This window comes from Macaca nemestrina, chromosome 14 (assembly GCF_043159975.1).
Source record: "Macaca nemestrina isolate mMacNem1 chromosome 14, mMacNem.hap1, whole genome shotgun sequence".
NCBI lineage: Eukaryota > Metazoa > Chordata > Mammalia > Primates > Cercopithecidae > Macaca > Macaca nemestrina.
The window spans coordinates 21,446,017-21,461,612 of NC_092138.1; the positions used below are offsets into that span (position 1 = coordinate 21,446,017).

Consider the following 15,596-nt stretch of genomic DNA (forward strand, 5'->3'; position numbering starts at 1 on the left):
GCAGACCCAGGGAAGAGCTGCAGTTTGAGTCTAAAGACCACCTGCTGGTGGAATTCCTTCTTTTTCTGGAGAAGACAGTCTTTTTCATTATGAAGGCTTTCAACTGACTGGATGAGGTCCACCCACATGACAAAGTAATATAATCTGCTTTATTCAAAGGCTACTGATATAAATGTTAACCTCATCTAGAAAAAAATCCCTTCGCAGAAACATCTAGAATAATGCTTGACTAAATATCTGAGTACCATGGCCTAGCCAAGTTGACACATAAAATCAATCATCATAGAGCTATTTAAATTTAAAAATACCAGACGATACAAAAAAAGAAGTTTCATCCTCTTCCACCCCAAATCCAAATAGCTAGGAGCAAGCAATCTCAACATTTAGTAACATTTAGTCGCTTTTCTCAGAATTTCTGTGTTTAGCCAGCTAGATAAACAGAGAAAGATAAGAGAAAAGAAGGATATAATAAAAATGCTATTTTTAAGATTAAAGATTATAATTTAATATTTTTAAAAGGGAAAAAGTAAAGTATAACTTCAAATGAATGTTTCTTTACAATAAAGTATGCATTCCTAAGAGATCCTTCTAGGGCTTAGTGAAAACATTATGTAAAACCATTAAGGGCCGGGCGCGGTGGCTCAAGCCTGTAATCCCAGCACTTTGGGAGGCCGAGATGGGCGGATCACGAGGTCAGGAGATCGAGACCATCCTGGCTAACACGGTGAAACCCCGTCTCTACTAAGAAATACAAAAATAGCCGGGCGAGGTGGCGGGCGCCTGTAGTCCCAGCCACTCCGGAGGCTGAGGCCGGAGAATGGCGTGAACCCGGGAGGCGGAGCTTGCAGTGAGCTGAGATCCGGCCACTGCACTCCAGCCTGGGCGACAGAGCGAGACTCCGTCTCAAAAAAAAAAAAAAAAAAAACCATTAAGAAGTTGGTCATTTAGGGCTTTCTTTTTCTTTTTTTTCTTACATTTGTTTTAATTCTGGACAGAGTCAATTTACTTCCTATTATGAAATATAAAAAATCAGTGCAGCACATGACCTCCTGACTTCCTCCCTCTCTCCACTTTCCAAAATTTGTTATTTGTATTGTTATAAGTTTTACATGGTTAAGGTTTATAAAGCCTATGTGCTGACTATAATTTCTGCCATATTTCCTTTTCATTTTATATGTAAATGTAGTCAGTGCTCATTACCATTTCTTTTGCCAAGCCTTCTGCATTTCTGATCTCTTAGTTTTGATTCTTCTCTTGAGTAGCTAGATTTTGTCAACAAATCTTTATTTTTTTCCCCCAAATCATTTTTTTTTTTTTTTTTTATGAAAGGTTCAGGAGTGTGGTATATATGGTGACTGACCATTGCTTGTTTATCTGGAACTGTCAGGTTTCACACTGAAAGTCCCGTATTCTGAGCAGTCCCTCAGTCTCGGGCAAACTGCACACGGTGGTCTTTGTAACTGTATCCTTTACATTCCTCTTTCACCTGTAAAACAGCCCCTTCTCTGAGAACGCAGGAAACTGCAGAGGCTGGAGACATGTGGGAACTGTGTGTAGGAGAAGGGGCTGTTCAGATGAAGGGAGATGAAGGGATTTGTGTTGGGGAAGAGGGCACATTCCAGGCAGAAGTAGGGACACATTGACTGCTGAATTGAGAGAGAACACATTCTTATGTTCAAGGAGTAATGGCAAATTGAAGTGGCCGGAGCATAAGGTACATGAAACAGCATGTAAGAGATGCCACTAGGCCGGGGGCAGTGGCTCACACTGTAATCCCAGCACTTTGGTACGCCAAAGCAGGTGAATCACTTGAGGTCAGGAGTTTGAGACTAGCCTGGCCAACATGCCAAAACCCCGTCTCTACTGAAAATACAAAAATTAGCCAGGCGTGGTGGCGCACACCTGTAGTCCCAGCTACTCAGGAGTCTGAGGCAAGAGAGTCGTTTGAACCTGGGAGGCAGAGGTTGCAATGAGCCAAGATCTCACCACGGCACTTCAGCCTGGGTGGCAGAATGAGACTCCATCTCAAAAAAAAAAAAAAAAAAAAAAAAAGAGAGAGAAATGCCACTGAACAGATAAGTTAGGACTAAATGGGGAGGACCTTTGCTTTGGCTGGAATGACTGCCACCCTGTCCTTAATTAACACTTTTACCCTAGAAAAGGGATGTTGAAGAGTTTAAAAGTTCTTGGGAGACACACATATACTCAAATCAAAATGTTCTATATGCTACTGAAGGCCGTATCTTAAAACAAGAAAAGAAAATGCTCATATAGCACCTTATATCTTATGTCAGTTATTTGTTTCTTTCAGAATCATACTTGATATTTCCAGCTGATTGTGAGAATATTCTTCTACTTTGGGTTTTCTGTTTTGAAAAAAATTTATTTATTTTTTTTGTAGAGAGAGTTTTGCTGTTTTGCCCAGGATGGTCTCAAACTACCGAGCTCAAGCGATCCTCTTGCCTCAGCCTCCCAAAGTGCTGGAACTTTTTTGGAGACAAGGTCTCACTCTGTGAGACCAGGCTGGAATGCAGTGGTGAGATTATGGCTCACCGTGGCCTAGAATTCCTGGGCTCAAGTGATCCTACTGCTTCAGTCTCCTAGTAGCAGGGACTGCAGGCCACCATGCCTGGCTAATTTTTAAATTTTTTGTAGAGATGGGTTTTTACCATGTTGTCCAGACTGGTCTCAAACTCCTGGGCTCAAATGATCCTCCTGCCTCAGCCTCCCAAAGTGCTGGGATTACAGGAGGGAGCCACCGCACCTGGTCAATTTTCCTTTCTTTTGTTTTTGAGACAGTCTCGCTCTGTCACCCAGGCTGGAGTGCAGTGGCACAATCACGACTCACTGCAGTCTCATACTCCTGGGATCAAGCCATCCTCCTACCTTAACTTCCCAAGTAGCTGGGACTACAGGCCACCATGCCTGGCTAATTTCTAAAGTTTTTGTAGAAGGCCAGGCATGGTGGTTTATGCCTGTAATCCTAACACTTTGGGAACCCAAGGTGAGGGGATTGCCTGAACTCAGGACTTGGAGACAAGGTTTCACCACGTTGCCAATGCTGGTCTTGAACTCCAGGGCTCAAGTGATCCTCCTGCCTCGGTCTCTCAAAGTGCTGGCATTACAGGGTGAGCCACTGCACCCACCCTTGATTTTCTTTTAAAGCCAGAAAAGCGAACAGCCTGGTTGAGAATTGGGGGCCAGTTAATCTTCCTTTCTCCTAAAGAAACCAAACCAGTCCAGCAACCTCTTTCCAGTATGTTAGCAATGTGGACAGAGGAGAGGACAAATATAGAAATCTAATGAAATAGTTCTTTTCTGAAAACATCGTTGTTTTCATTTTGTTTTGCTTTTAATCTGAGACCAAACTTTCTGGCAGTGCCCTCCCATCGAGGAGTAAATAGTTGAGGGGTTGCTGGAGGGTGGTTGGCAGGAAGGCTGATTATGTTGACTCAGTTGACTGTGGTGTTTTCTCAATAGTAGAGCCCACAGAACTGCTCTCCCTGATTCTAGAACCCACACAAACAACCTGGGTTTGGGATTTAGGAAAAACAACAGGTTTTCAGGGTCCATGTACCCATAGAAAACTGTAGCTTCCTACTTTTAAAAAAAATCGGTGTTGAGTATATAGTTGGTATATTTTTTCTCAAAATAGCAAATCCATTTGAGAAACCAACAATTTAATAATTTAATGTTTTTTTAAAAATTGAAATATCTGGCAAATGATTAAACATGGCCAACTTAGAGGCAACTTTTCAATCTTAGTGAAAGGGCTGATTTGGATAGAAATCAACAAAATTGTCAGGAGGGGCCACAAGTGAGGGAAGAGGGAAGAAGCTACTGGAAAAAAAAACGAAAGGAAAGCAGTTACCAGGGACAACGTCTCCATTAGTCACAGTGGGCAGAGTGCCTGGGGCCGACAATACTTTCAGAGGCCTACAGAAAGTGATTTCATTTTTATTTCTGTTAAAATCAGAAGGAAAAAAATGAATATATTAGAACGAACCCAGCCTGGATTATATTTGTGTTTACACTAATGCAGTTGTGAAACGCAATTTTTATTGTTTCTTCTTAAGGAGGAAGGAGCCCACAGTGGCAACGTGGTTGGGGCCTGAGAAAGTCCTCATGTGGCCCTGGCAGTTACTAAATAGGTTGGCTCAAAAGCCTAAAAAAATATAGCCCTGTGTTTAATGAAATATCTTCAATGACGTTAACATTGATAGCATCCACATTTCCCTAGCTGAGTGGGCCCCGTCTACAGACTACAGGATCTCAGCCCACCTTTTAAAGCTTCCCTAGCCATAACTAGAGACCCCTTCCAAGTGCTTGCTACCAAGGCCAATCAGATTTTTCTTTCTTTTTTTTTTTTTTGAGATGAGAGTCTCACTCTGTCACCCAGGCTGGAGTGCAGTAGGGCCCTCTTGGTTCACTGCAAGCTCCGCCTCCTGGGCTCAAGCAATCCTCCTGCCTCAGTCCCCCTAGTAGCTGGGACCACAGGCACGTGCTGCCATGCTCAGCTAATTATTGTTGTTTTTTTTTTTGGGGGGGGTTGTTTTTGGTTTTTTTTTTTTTGAGATGGAGTCTTGCTCTGTTGCCAGGCTGGAGTGCAGTGGTGCGATCTTGGCTCACTGCAGCCTCTGCCTCCCAGGTTCAAGTGATTCCCCTGTCTCAGCCTCCTGAGTAACTGGGACTACAGGTGCTGCCACCACACCTGGTTAATTTTTATTTTATTTTATTTTAGTAGAGATGGGGTTTCACCATGTTGTTAGACTGGTCTCAAACTCCTGATCTCAGGTGATCCACCCACACTGGACTCCCAAAGTGCTGGGATTACAGGCGTTAGTTAGCCACCGCGCCCAGCCCCAATCAGATTTTTCTGTGCTGCTCCTTTCCACTGCTGAGAAGCCTTGTTAGGAGATGCCTCCCTCATTAGTATTACTTTAGCTGGTGTCTGTTTCAGCCCTTTTATCTAGGTGCTGTTACCAAACTTTCAGTTCCTCCTGGTGCCCAAACAGCACTGGAGAACCTTCCATCCCAACCCAGTGTTAAAATCTGTGCTGCAGGCACCCAGGAAGGAGGAGGTTTCTCCGTCTATAAATCAGGGTGGTATGTTTCACTGAAGTCCAGAAACATCTGTGCTTATACCTGGAGCCTCCCAAAGTCCTTCATGTAAATAGTAACTCCAGTGAATTACTGGTCTCTGAGCCCGGGCTGAGGAACAGACAACGTCCTATCTTCCACTCTCCCATTCATTCCTGTCTCTTGTCCCAAGGCATCCAAAGACTTTTTCCTCCAGTGTTCCATTCTTCCAGGAAAATGCACACATACCACTTTGGTGCTGTCCCACACAATGCAGAGATTTGTTTTTTATTATATACACATGTATAAAGCCAAGTATTTCAAAAACAAATATCCATTTTCAATTTTTTTTTTTTTTAAATATAGAGACAAGGTCTCTCTCTGTTGCCCGGATTGGTCTCAAACTCCTGCGCTCAAGCGATACTCCTGTCTTGGCTTCCCAAAGTATTGGGATTACGGATGTGAGCCATCCCACCTGGCCCATTTTCAAATATTTCAAAAGCAGTTAAGAGCATAGATATATAGTTTATCTGAAACAAAGCATCATCAACATTGTCAATGCAGTATATAATTAATATGGCCTCCTTTACCATTTATTTTAAGTTCTGGTAAACAATTTCGATCCATCATATCTAACAGAAAATGTGCAGATGATAGTTCTAGAACTATAGTGAGGAGATAAAGAAAGGATGTTGTGTTGGAGGGTAAAGTTCAAGTGGTTTTGCCCCAGGCACCTTCAGAGAAATAGTCAAGAAAAACAGGGTAAAGATCAACTGGAAATGGAAATTTCTGGATATGCTTTTACTTATGAAGAATATAATAGGGGGCCCAGCACAGTGGCTCGTGCTTGTAATCCCAGCACTTAGGGAGAGGCCAAGGTGGGAGAATCACTTGAGCCGAGGAGTTAGAGACTAGCCTGGGCAACATAGCGAGACCTCATCTCTACAAAAACAAAAATTAAAAACTTAGCCACATGTGGTGGTCCCAGCTACTTGGGAGGCTGAAGTAGGAGGATCACTTGAGCCTGGGAGGTCGAAGCTGTAGTGAGCTATGATTCCCATCACTACACTTCAGCCTGGGTGACAGAGCGAGATCCTCTGTCTCAAAAAAAAAGAATATAACAGCTATCATCACAGCCTGGGAAGTCAGTCACTTTGCCCTGAGGCACGTTCTGTGTTCGAGGCAGGGATAGGAGGCTGAACCCTCAACCACCTGCTTTCCTATTCAGCCACTGAGGCCTTCTGTGGCCTCCCCAGAGACCTGTGAAACACTTGGGAGACCATTATTACAGCAGTTCTCAACCAGGCCAAGTTTTTCCCTTTGGAGGCATTTCAAAATATTTAATGATCTTTTAAAAATTGTATGTAAACTGTTTTCTTTTAGTGGGCAAGGTCAAAGAATGCTAAAAGTCTTGCAAGGTAGGGATAGTTAGGCAAAAGAAAGATTTTTCTCTTACCCAAAAATACCAATAACACCCCTATTGAGATGCATTTGTAAACAACTGGGGAATTTGATTGAAGGATTTTTTTTTTTTGAAACGGAGTCTTGCTCTGTCACCCAGGTTGGAGTGCACTGGTACGATCTTAGCTCACTGCAACCTCTGCCTCCCAGGTTCAGGTGATTCTCTTGCCTCAGCCTCCCAAGTAACTGGGATTACATGCACCTGCCACTGCACCTGGCTAATTTTTGTATTTCTAGTAGAGACGGGGTTTTGCTATGTTGGCCAGGCTGGTCTGAAACTCCTGACTTCAAGTGATCCACCTGCCTCAGATCCCAAAGTGCTGGGATTATAGGCAGGAGCCCCCACACCTGGCCTGATTGAAGGAATTTCTTTCTTGCTATTGTGTTTAACTCCTGTACAGGTGTTCCACATATGGAAGGATGAGATGTGATATTAGCTGATATGATTTCCTACATTCACTTTTTTGCCCCATGAAAAGTACAGAGATGCCCTCCCTCCAGGTTCCTCATGGCTCAGAAGTAGCATGAGAGAAGATTATATTGGTCTGGAATGGTGCATGAAAGAATCAGAAGACCTCACCGGGGATCCTAAACAAGGATAAAGGGATGTGCATCAAAGGAATGAAGGGTGTCTGTCCTTACAGGGAATTGGGTAAGAACACAGTGAATTGATTCAAGTCAGTTTGGTCATGCTCAACCCTTAGATTGTTTCTGTTAGCAGATAGGAGACACTAAAGAAATTTTAGGGAGTGAGATTTAGCTGTGTTTTATAATCTCCCTATCAGGTTATAGGAAAGAAATCTTAGGTCGAAGTCTGTCATCCACATAGGTGTTTACTATGTGAACATTCATTAGTCACCACCAAGGAGTTGATACTGTCCTGTTGGTGTAATGAAATTCTAGCTCTGTACCCTTTTAGGTGATCCAGTCACACACTGCATGAAATGCTTACAAGTAGCACACAAGAGCACTTCAGAAGCAGGAGTCCCTTCCAACTGGCATCATTCAGAAATCCTCCTGCCAACAGCTGCTTGTAGGACAACTCAGGGATCAAGACAAATTTTAGGTCTCCCTGAATTCTTACACCCCCGCCTGTACAAGAGTTAGGAGTCTCTTTAAGGTATTTTTAGCCAGTCCTCATATTTGGAATACCTGTAGCATCACAAATGAGAGCTCGTTTCTAAGAATCAAGCTAAATAACCGCTTCCTAACAAAAGTTACTAGTTTCTCCAATGAAATCCCTTTTCTGACGTTCAGTATGTTTAATAGCAAAGTGTTAGTTTGATGAAGCCATCTCTAGGATGGAAACTTTTCTGATTTAATGCAAACTGATCATGCCTTAATTATGCATTATAAATTACCTGAAGGCTTGGGCTTCATCTAAATAACAGATATCGGCCAGGCGTGGTGGCTCACACCTGTAATCCCAGCACTTTGGGAGGCCGAGGTAGGTGAATCACCCGAGGTCAGGGGTTCGAGACCAGCATGACCAACATAATGAAACCCCATACAGATACAAGATATCACGATGAATATGCTGAGATCTTTTTAAATAAGCGACAGTCACTGTAACACAGTGGAATCTGCATGGGTCCCAGTGCTATGGGGGCCAAGTGAGACCTGCACCTGCAGTTCAGTCACCGCTTAAAATTCCCGGGTACCATGCAGATGCTAAGGAAACATCTGGAGCCGAAGGCCAGCAGAGGACTGAGAGACCCGAAGGTCAGCAGAGGACTGAGAGACCCGGAAGCAACGTGACTGCCTCTTCCCACTCAGTTATTGGCAGGAATTAAGAGCCATGTGAGGGGGAAAGGAGACTGGAAAGAGAAACCTTGGAAGAAGGGCTACTGCGAATGGAGTAGCCACTTAACACTGAAGAATGTTTTTTAATCAATTTTTTTGGACTTGAACTATTAACAAAATAAAAAAAAAAGATTTACAGAATTAACCAAATTAAATGTTTCTTTCAGATAGAAAGGTGTGATGGTTAATACTGAGTGTCAACTTGATTGGATTGAAGGTGCCAAGTATTGTCCTGGGTGTGTCTGTGAGGGTGTTGGCAAAGGACACTCACATGTGAGTCAGTGGACGGGGAGAGGCAGACCCACACTCCATCTGGGTGGGTACCAGCTGATCAGCTGCCAGCATGGCTAGAATAGAGCAGGCAGGAGAAGATGGAAGGCGAGACTTGCTGAGTCTTCTGGCCTCCGTCTTTCTCCTGTGCCGGATGCTTCCTGCCCTTGAACATCAGACTCCAAGTTCTTCAGCTTTTGGACTTTTGGACTTATGCCATTAGTTTGCCAGGGCCTCTTGGGCTTTTGGCCACAGACTGAAGGCTGAACTGTCACAGGCTTCCTTACTTTTGAGGTTTTGGAACTCGGACTGGCTTCCTTGCTCCTCAGCTTGCAGACAGTCTGTTGTAGGACTTCACCTTGTGATCGTGTGTCAATTCTCCTAATAAGCTCCCCTTCATATATACATCTATCCTATTAGTTCTGTCCCTCTAGAGAACCCTGACTAATACAAAAGGGAAGTCATGGTCTTCTACATTAAGTCTGAGTTATTTCAAAATAAAGTTATATTTTCGTACCCCTGAATTTTGTGGACTGATGTGACTATGAAATTATTTCTGTTACAAAGTGATTGAATATTTAAGCATATAGAATCTGTTCAGGCTCAAATGCCCTGAAAGTCAGAGTCATGCACGAGGAATGAGTTCATCTATCATGTCTGACACCAGAGTCCCACCAGCAACTTAGGAGGAGACACTGCCTTTGAATGTGAAACTGAGACTGTAGCTTCAAAGAGAAATCTGGCTAAGGAGCTATTTATGGAGTGACCTGGCCCTAAAAGCATGAACATAGGAGCATCTCAAGGCAAATATTACATGAAAAGAGAAACAGGTAGCGGTGCTTGAATCGGAAACCCCCTTCAGAAATTGGTTTCTTATACTTTCTGTACTTATTTAGTTTCCATCGTCTCTTGTGATGTTTGGCACAGTGTTTGTAAAAATTCCAGCTGTGCTAAGGGACATCAAGAAAAGCAAGTGTGTTTCTGCCTGCTTGAGAGACCCAGAGGGAAATTTTGCTCTGTAGGTACCGGTTTGTGGATGGCTATGAGCACGAGGAAAGCGATTCCACAGGCAGGGAGTAGAACTCGGGGACACAGATGGGTCCTTATCTGTCAAATTCTTCCTCATGGAGTTGGTTTTGCTCCCATTTAAAATTGCGTAAGAAATTGTTATTCATGGTAGAAACATTTGAAACTCAAATGAAACATTAAAAAAAAGGAAAGAATCCCTTGTAACCTCCTTACCCAGTGGTAACAATTGTTACCATTTTAAAGTACACCTTTACAGATCTGTTTTTATACATTTGCATATGTGTAAATATTTCAAAACCAGAATCACTCTGTATATATTCCTTTGCAATGTGTTCTTATTTAACTCACTGTATTGTGAACTTTTCATGTCAATAAACATTTGTCTATTCCAGTGGTTCTCAAACTTGCGGATGCATCAGAATCACTTAAAAAGCTTGATAAAGGCCCAGCGCAGTGGCTCACGCCTGTAATCCCAGCACTTTGGGAGACTGAAGTGGGTAAATCGCTTGAGGCCAGGAGTTGGAGACCCGCCTGGCCAACACAGCAAAACTCCATCTTTACTAAAAATTCAAAAATTAGCTGGGTGTGGTGGCGTGCATCTGTAATCCCAGCTACTCGGGAGGCTGAGGCTTGAGAATCCTTTGAACCCTGGAGGTGGAGGTTGCAGTGAGCTGAGATTGTACCACTGCACTCCACCTGGACCACAGAGTGAGACTCTGTTTCAAAAAAAGAAAGAAAGAAAAAAAAACCGCTTGATAAAGCACAGGTTGCTGGTCTCCACCCACCATCTCTACTTTAGTAGTTCTAAGTTAGGGTCTGAAAACTGCATTTCAGACAAGGTTATTTATTTTTTTTTCTTTTTTGTTGTTGTTTCTTGAAACAGGGTCTTGTTCTGTCACCCAGGCTGGAGTGCAGTGGTGTGATCATGACTCACTGCAGACTTGACCTCCTGGGCTCAAGTTACCCTCTCATTTCAGCCTTCTGAGTAGCTGGGGCTGCAGGTGTGTGCCACCACGCCTGGCTAATTTTGTTTATTTTTTGTAGAGACAAGGTCTCATTATGTTGCTTAGGCTTGTCTCGAACTCTTGGACTCAAGCCATCTTCCCCTCTTGGCCTACCAAAGTGCTAGGATTACAGGTGTGAGTGAGCCATCACCCCCAGCCAAACAAGGTAATGTTGTTGCTACTGGTCGGGGCGCACACTTGGAGAAGCTAGGGTCATCTGTTAATAGATCATTAGGTAATATAATTTGTGGGTTTTCTATTGGTTTTTTGGAGACAGTAAATGGAGATTTTGTAACAAGGGCTTGATACACAGTGATAGAGTAATAATAAAATTGCAATTTATCATTTTTTTCATGGTAACAATTTGAGGACTGAATAAAAGCTTTTGGGACTAAAATTAGATATTCAATAAATAATAAGTAAATAGGCCCCACGCATAGCACTGAAAGCGCTGTCTAGTGTTCATAAGTGCAGGAAGGCTGTGACGTGCCTTACAGAGAGAAAATGTGTGTTAGATGAGATTTGTTCAGGCATGACTTACAGTTCAATGTGAATGAGTCAACAACCGTGTAAACCTAAAAAGGAAGGGGCCATTTCCCAGTTGGGTGCGACGCTGCTCCAGAAAGGGCTAAAGTAACATCTACAGTTGCATGTTAGATCTACAAATAAGATGGAAGAGTGGCTAAATGGGTGTATTCATGAGATGATGACAGATTAAAAAGAAAAAAAAAAAAGCACAGTGGACAGCATTGCTGTGAGGCTGAAAGCCAAAGAAATTTATGGAAAAATGTTAAACCCTTTGTGGCTAGTGCTGGCTGGCCCACACATTTCGAAAGGCGACGAAGCATGGAAAAATGTTAAACCTGTGGGAGGGGTAGGTTCTGCAGGTCACAATGCTGCGGAACACATTTTTAAATGTTTGCTCAGTGTTCTACGGGAAAAGGGTTGCATGGAAGAGACAATTTTCAACCCTAGTAAGACTGGCTTGTTTTACAAGGAAGTTGGAAAATGAACCTATAGAATGCAAACGGCATTTCAATTGACAAAAATGTAGTGACCAGAGGTTCTCAGGAGCCTCACCTTATATTTCCCCTTGTGGCAATAGTCCAATATTCACTAATTTAGTGTTTGCTATGAGTTTATAGAACATAACTACCATGAATAATAAGAAGTGATCATACCTGGTTGGCTGCGTGGTGGCTCATGCCTGTAATCTCAGCACTTTGGGAGGCCGAGGTGGGAGGATTGCTTGAGCCCAGGAGTTCAAGGCCAGTCTGGACAACATAGTGAGAACCCGTCTCAATTAAATATATGTGTACATATATGTATCTTTTTATAAAAAGAATTAATCATACCTGCTTCACCCTCAAAGATTTTAAAACATAAGGTAGAGCCCAGACATCTATGTTTTTATCAACCCTTTTATTTGATTTTGAAGCAGTCTAGTATTTGAAAATTATTTTTAATATACTGTATCTTGTTTCTTTATATTTCCAAAAGCCTGTCATATTGTCATAGGTATCACTGACCATCTTTTTTTTTTTTTTGAGATGGAGTCTCACTCTGTCACCCAGGCTAGAGTGCAGTGGCATGATTTCGGCTCACTGCAACCTCCGCCTCCCAGGTTCAAGTGATTTTCCTGCCTCAGCTTCCTTAGTAGCTGGGATTACAGGTGCGCACCATCACACCAGGCTAATTTTTGTATTTTTAGTAGAGATGGGGTTTCACCACATTGGTCAGGCTGGTATCGAACTCCTGACCTCATGATACACCTGCCTCAGCCTCCCAAAGTGCTGGGATTACAGGTGTGAGCCACCGCGCCTGGCCAATGTTACTGCTTTTTTTTTTCCTGGGTTAATGGAATCTAATGGGGGACTCCTTGGCCTGCCTCACACAAGGATCGTTTTTAACCTCCTGTGATTGACTAGAAAGGAAGTAGGCTGGGTGACTTTTTTTTTTTTTTTAACACTGGTTGATTCCTAAGAGAAATCACATCTGCTTTTTGAGACATCCTGCATTCACCCATCCATCTTTTCACTCATCAGATTTAAGTCCCATATGAGCAGCAATCATGAATATTTGGTTCACCTAGGTAAAGCTGTACCTAGTCCGTAATTTTCACACAGTAAACACTCTGCCCAGTATAAGACAGGCACTGTGATGGAAATGAAATTATTCCTATAAATCAGGAGTTCTCAAGCAGGGATGATTTTACCCCCCGAGAGACATTTCACAATGTCTGCAGGCATCTTTATCACAATGATGGTGCCTTGGGGTGGGGCTGGGGTTGCCACCGGCATCTAACGGGTAGAGACCAGGGATGCTGTCAAACATTCATAATGCACAGGACAGCCTCCACTCCCACAACAAAGAATTATCTAGCCCAATATGTCAATAGTGCCCAGGTGGAGGGAAACGTTCTTAAATGGCTGTAACAATTATAGTAGGCAACTTTTCATCCTCTGCCATTGCACTCCAGGCAGATTCAACTGTTAAGTGACACAGCAGTACTGAATCACGTCTCTCCCCACAGCCCACCTACCATGCAAAGTTATGAGGAAAGATTCCTGGGGAAGGCTTTCCTCTCTCCTGTGCCACTGGTTCGTTGTTGTTCTCCTAAGTAAAAAATGCGTACATTATTTTTTCAAGTATTTGAACTCATACTCTTCCCTATTTTCACTCTCTATCCCTATTTCCTTGTTTGCAGTTCATGCAAAGTGGAGTCCGGCTTCCTAGGAAACAGGTGTACCCTGACCTCCCTCATGCCGATTCTAGAAATGGCTTGGGAAAGAATGCAGCTGGAGACCCACAAAAGTGCACTGTCTCTGGCTCGTCGTTCTTCTTTCTCTTCTCCTGGTGAACAGAAGTAACTTCAACCTACCTTCCTGAGCCCCCAGCTCTGTAACCACACATGAGGGATCAGTTCCTCCCAGTTCCACCCAGTTATTTCAGTCACATGCTTAGGCAGTGAGGAAAGGACATCAGATTCCTAAAGATCAAATTTCCTGAACAGAAATATTTGTGGACAGGAAAAAAACCTGACAGGACGCTTTAATTCAGGTGCAGCATTTAGTTTTCAGTAAGGTTTTATTTCACAGAGAGAATAAAGACAAGCTGAATTCAGCCAAATTATAAAAGGTTATCAGTAAGTCTGTATTTTTCCCCCTCAACTGTTATGATTTCTATTTGAGGAAAAAAAAATCTGAAATTATTTTTTCCCTTAAGAGTGGCTAATCGAAATTAAGCAAATTAATTGACTTTATCGATTTATTAGGTTGGTGCAAAAGTAATTGTGGGTTTTGCCATTAAAAGTTGCAACAACAGCCAGGCGCGGTGGCTCACGCCTGTAATCCCAGCACTTTGAGAGGCTGAGGTGGGCAGATCACCTGAGGTAAGAAGTTAAAGACCAGTCTGGGCAACACGGTGAAACCCTATCTCTACTAAAGACACAAAAATTACCCAGGCATTGCCTGTAGTCCCAGCTACTAGGGAGGCTGAGGTAGGAAAACCACTTGAACCGAGGAGACAGCGGTTGCAGTGAACTGAGACGGCGCCACTGCACTCCAGCCTGGGTGGCAGAGCAAGACTCCATCTCAATAAATAAATAAAAGTGGGGAGGTAATACTGGGGACAGGAAGGGTAGAGGATATATGGGAATATGAAAATTCTCTGTACTTTTCACTTAATTTTGCTGTGAACTTAAAACTGTTCTAAAGAATAAAGTTGATTTTTTTTTTTTTTAAATCACACATATGTACACAAGTAAGTTCAATGGCCTATTTTAGATGATGGTGATTAATTCTGTCTAGGATACTATGGAAGCCAAAGAAAAGAGTGGACATTTATGCAAGGCCGTGGGGGACAGAGATGGTCCGAAAAGATCTCCTAGGCCAGGCACAGTGGCTCACACCTGTAATCCCAGCACTGTGGGAGGCTGAGGCGGGCAGATCACTGGAGGTCAGGAGTTCGAGACCAGCCTGGCCAACATGGTGAAACCCCCGTCTCTACTGAAAATACAAAAATTAGCCAGGTGCGATGGTGGGTGCCTGTAGTCCCAGCTACTCAGGAGGCTGAGGCAGGAGACTCTCTTGAACTCAGGAGGCAGAGGTTGCAGTGAGCCAAGATTGCACCACTGCATTCCAGCCTGGGCGACAGAGAGAGACTGTCTCAAACACACACACACACACACACAAACAAAAACCCTCATGGAGGTGGTGATATCTGAGCTGAATGTTGAAAGGTGAGGGTGTTCTAGTCTGAAAGCCTGAAGAAATATGTTCTAGCAGACTGCAGTGTGAATTAAGACCTTTTCTGATGGAAGTGCTTAAAAAAACCACTCTCTCTTAAACAATAAAATGTATTGGATTCTATCAATGAAAAGGCTTGGGCTCAGCTTGCTCCAGGACTTGCAGGACGGCCCCATGACATAGTTTGTATCTTCCCATTTCTCCTCAGTGTTGGTTAATTCTCCTGTTTCCTGTAAGATGAGTGCAACCATCCCAGCACCTTCTTAGTCTCAGTTCACATGAAGTGGGGATAATGCAAACAGGCTGAAAGTGAGGGAAGAGACTGTTTCCCCAGGCTACTGTTTTTATTAGATGGATGATGAGTAGATACCAGGAGTAAAAACCCCAAATGAGCGCTATTCACGAAGACGTGAAACAGCATCATGTGTGGTGCAGGAATGGGTAGAGCATCCTATACAATGAAGAAGCCTGGAGGGGTGGGACTGAGGCCAGACCATGGAGGGTTCTGTGTACTATTTGAAGAAATCAAGATTTTTATGTTTTAGGCAACAGGAAATCTTTGAAAAAGTTTATGCAAGAGTGTTCAATTATCACATTTTCATTTCTGATAGAACTCTGACTGTGGAAGGTGCTGTGTGACTTGGCCAAATAATTTGACCTCTCTAAGCTGCTTCAGTGTCTACATTTGTATAATGTGGACAAT

The 15,596-nt window shown here is 43.1% G+C and overlaps 1 long non-coding RNA gene across 1 annotated transcript in view; it reads right to left on the reverse strand.

Moving 5' to 3' along the window:
- LOC105498704 (uncharacterized) overlaps positions 1-15,596 on the reverse strand; it is a 51,464-nt gene that overhangs the window by 34,162 nt on the left and 1,706 nt on the right. Inside the window, exons 2-3 of the long non-coding RNA XR_011612435.1 lie at positions 13,189-13,262; positions 11,828-11,920 (exon numbers count right to left, since the gene is read on the reverse strand). This is a non-coding gene — a long non-coding RNA (uncharacterized lncRNA). The remainder of the gene's footprint in view (positions 1-11,827; positions 11,921-13,188; positions 13,263-15,596) is intronic.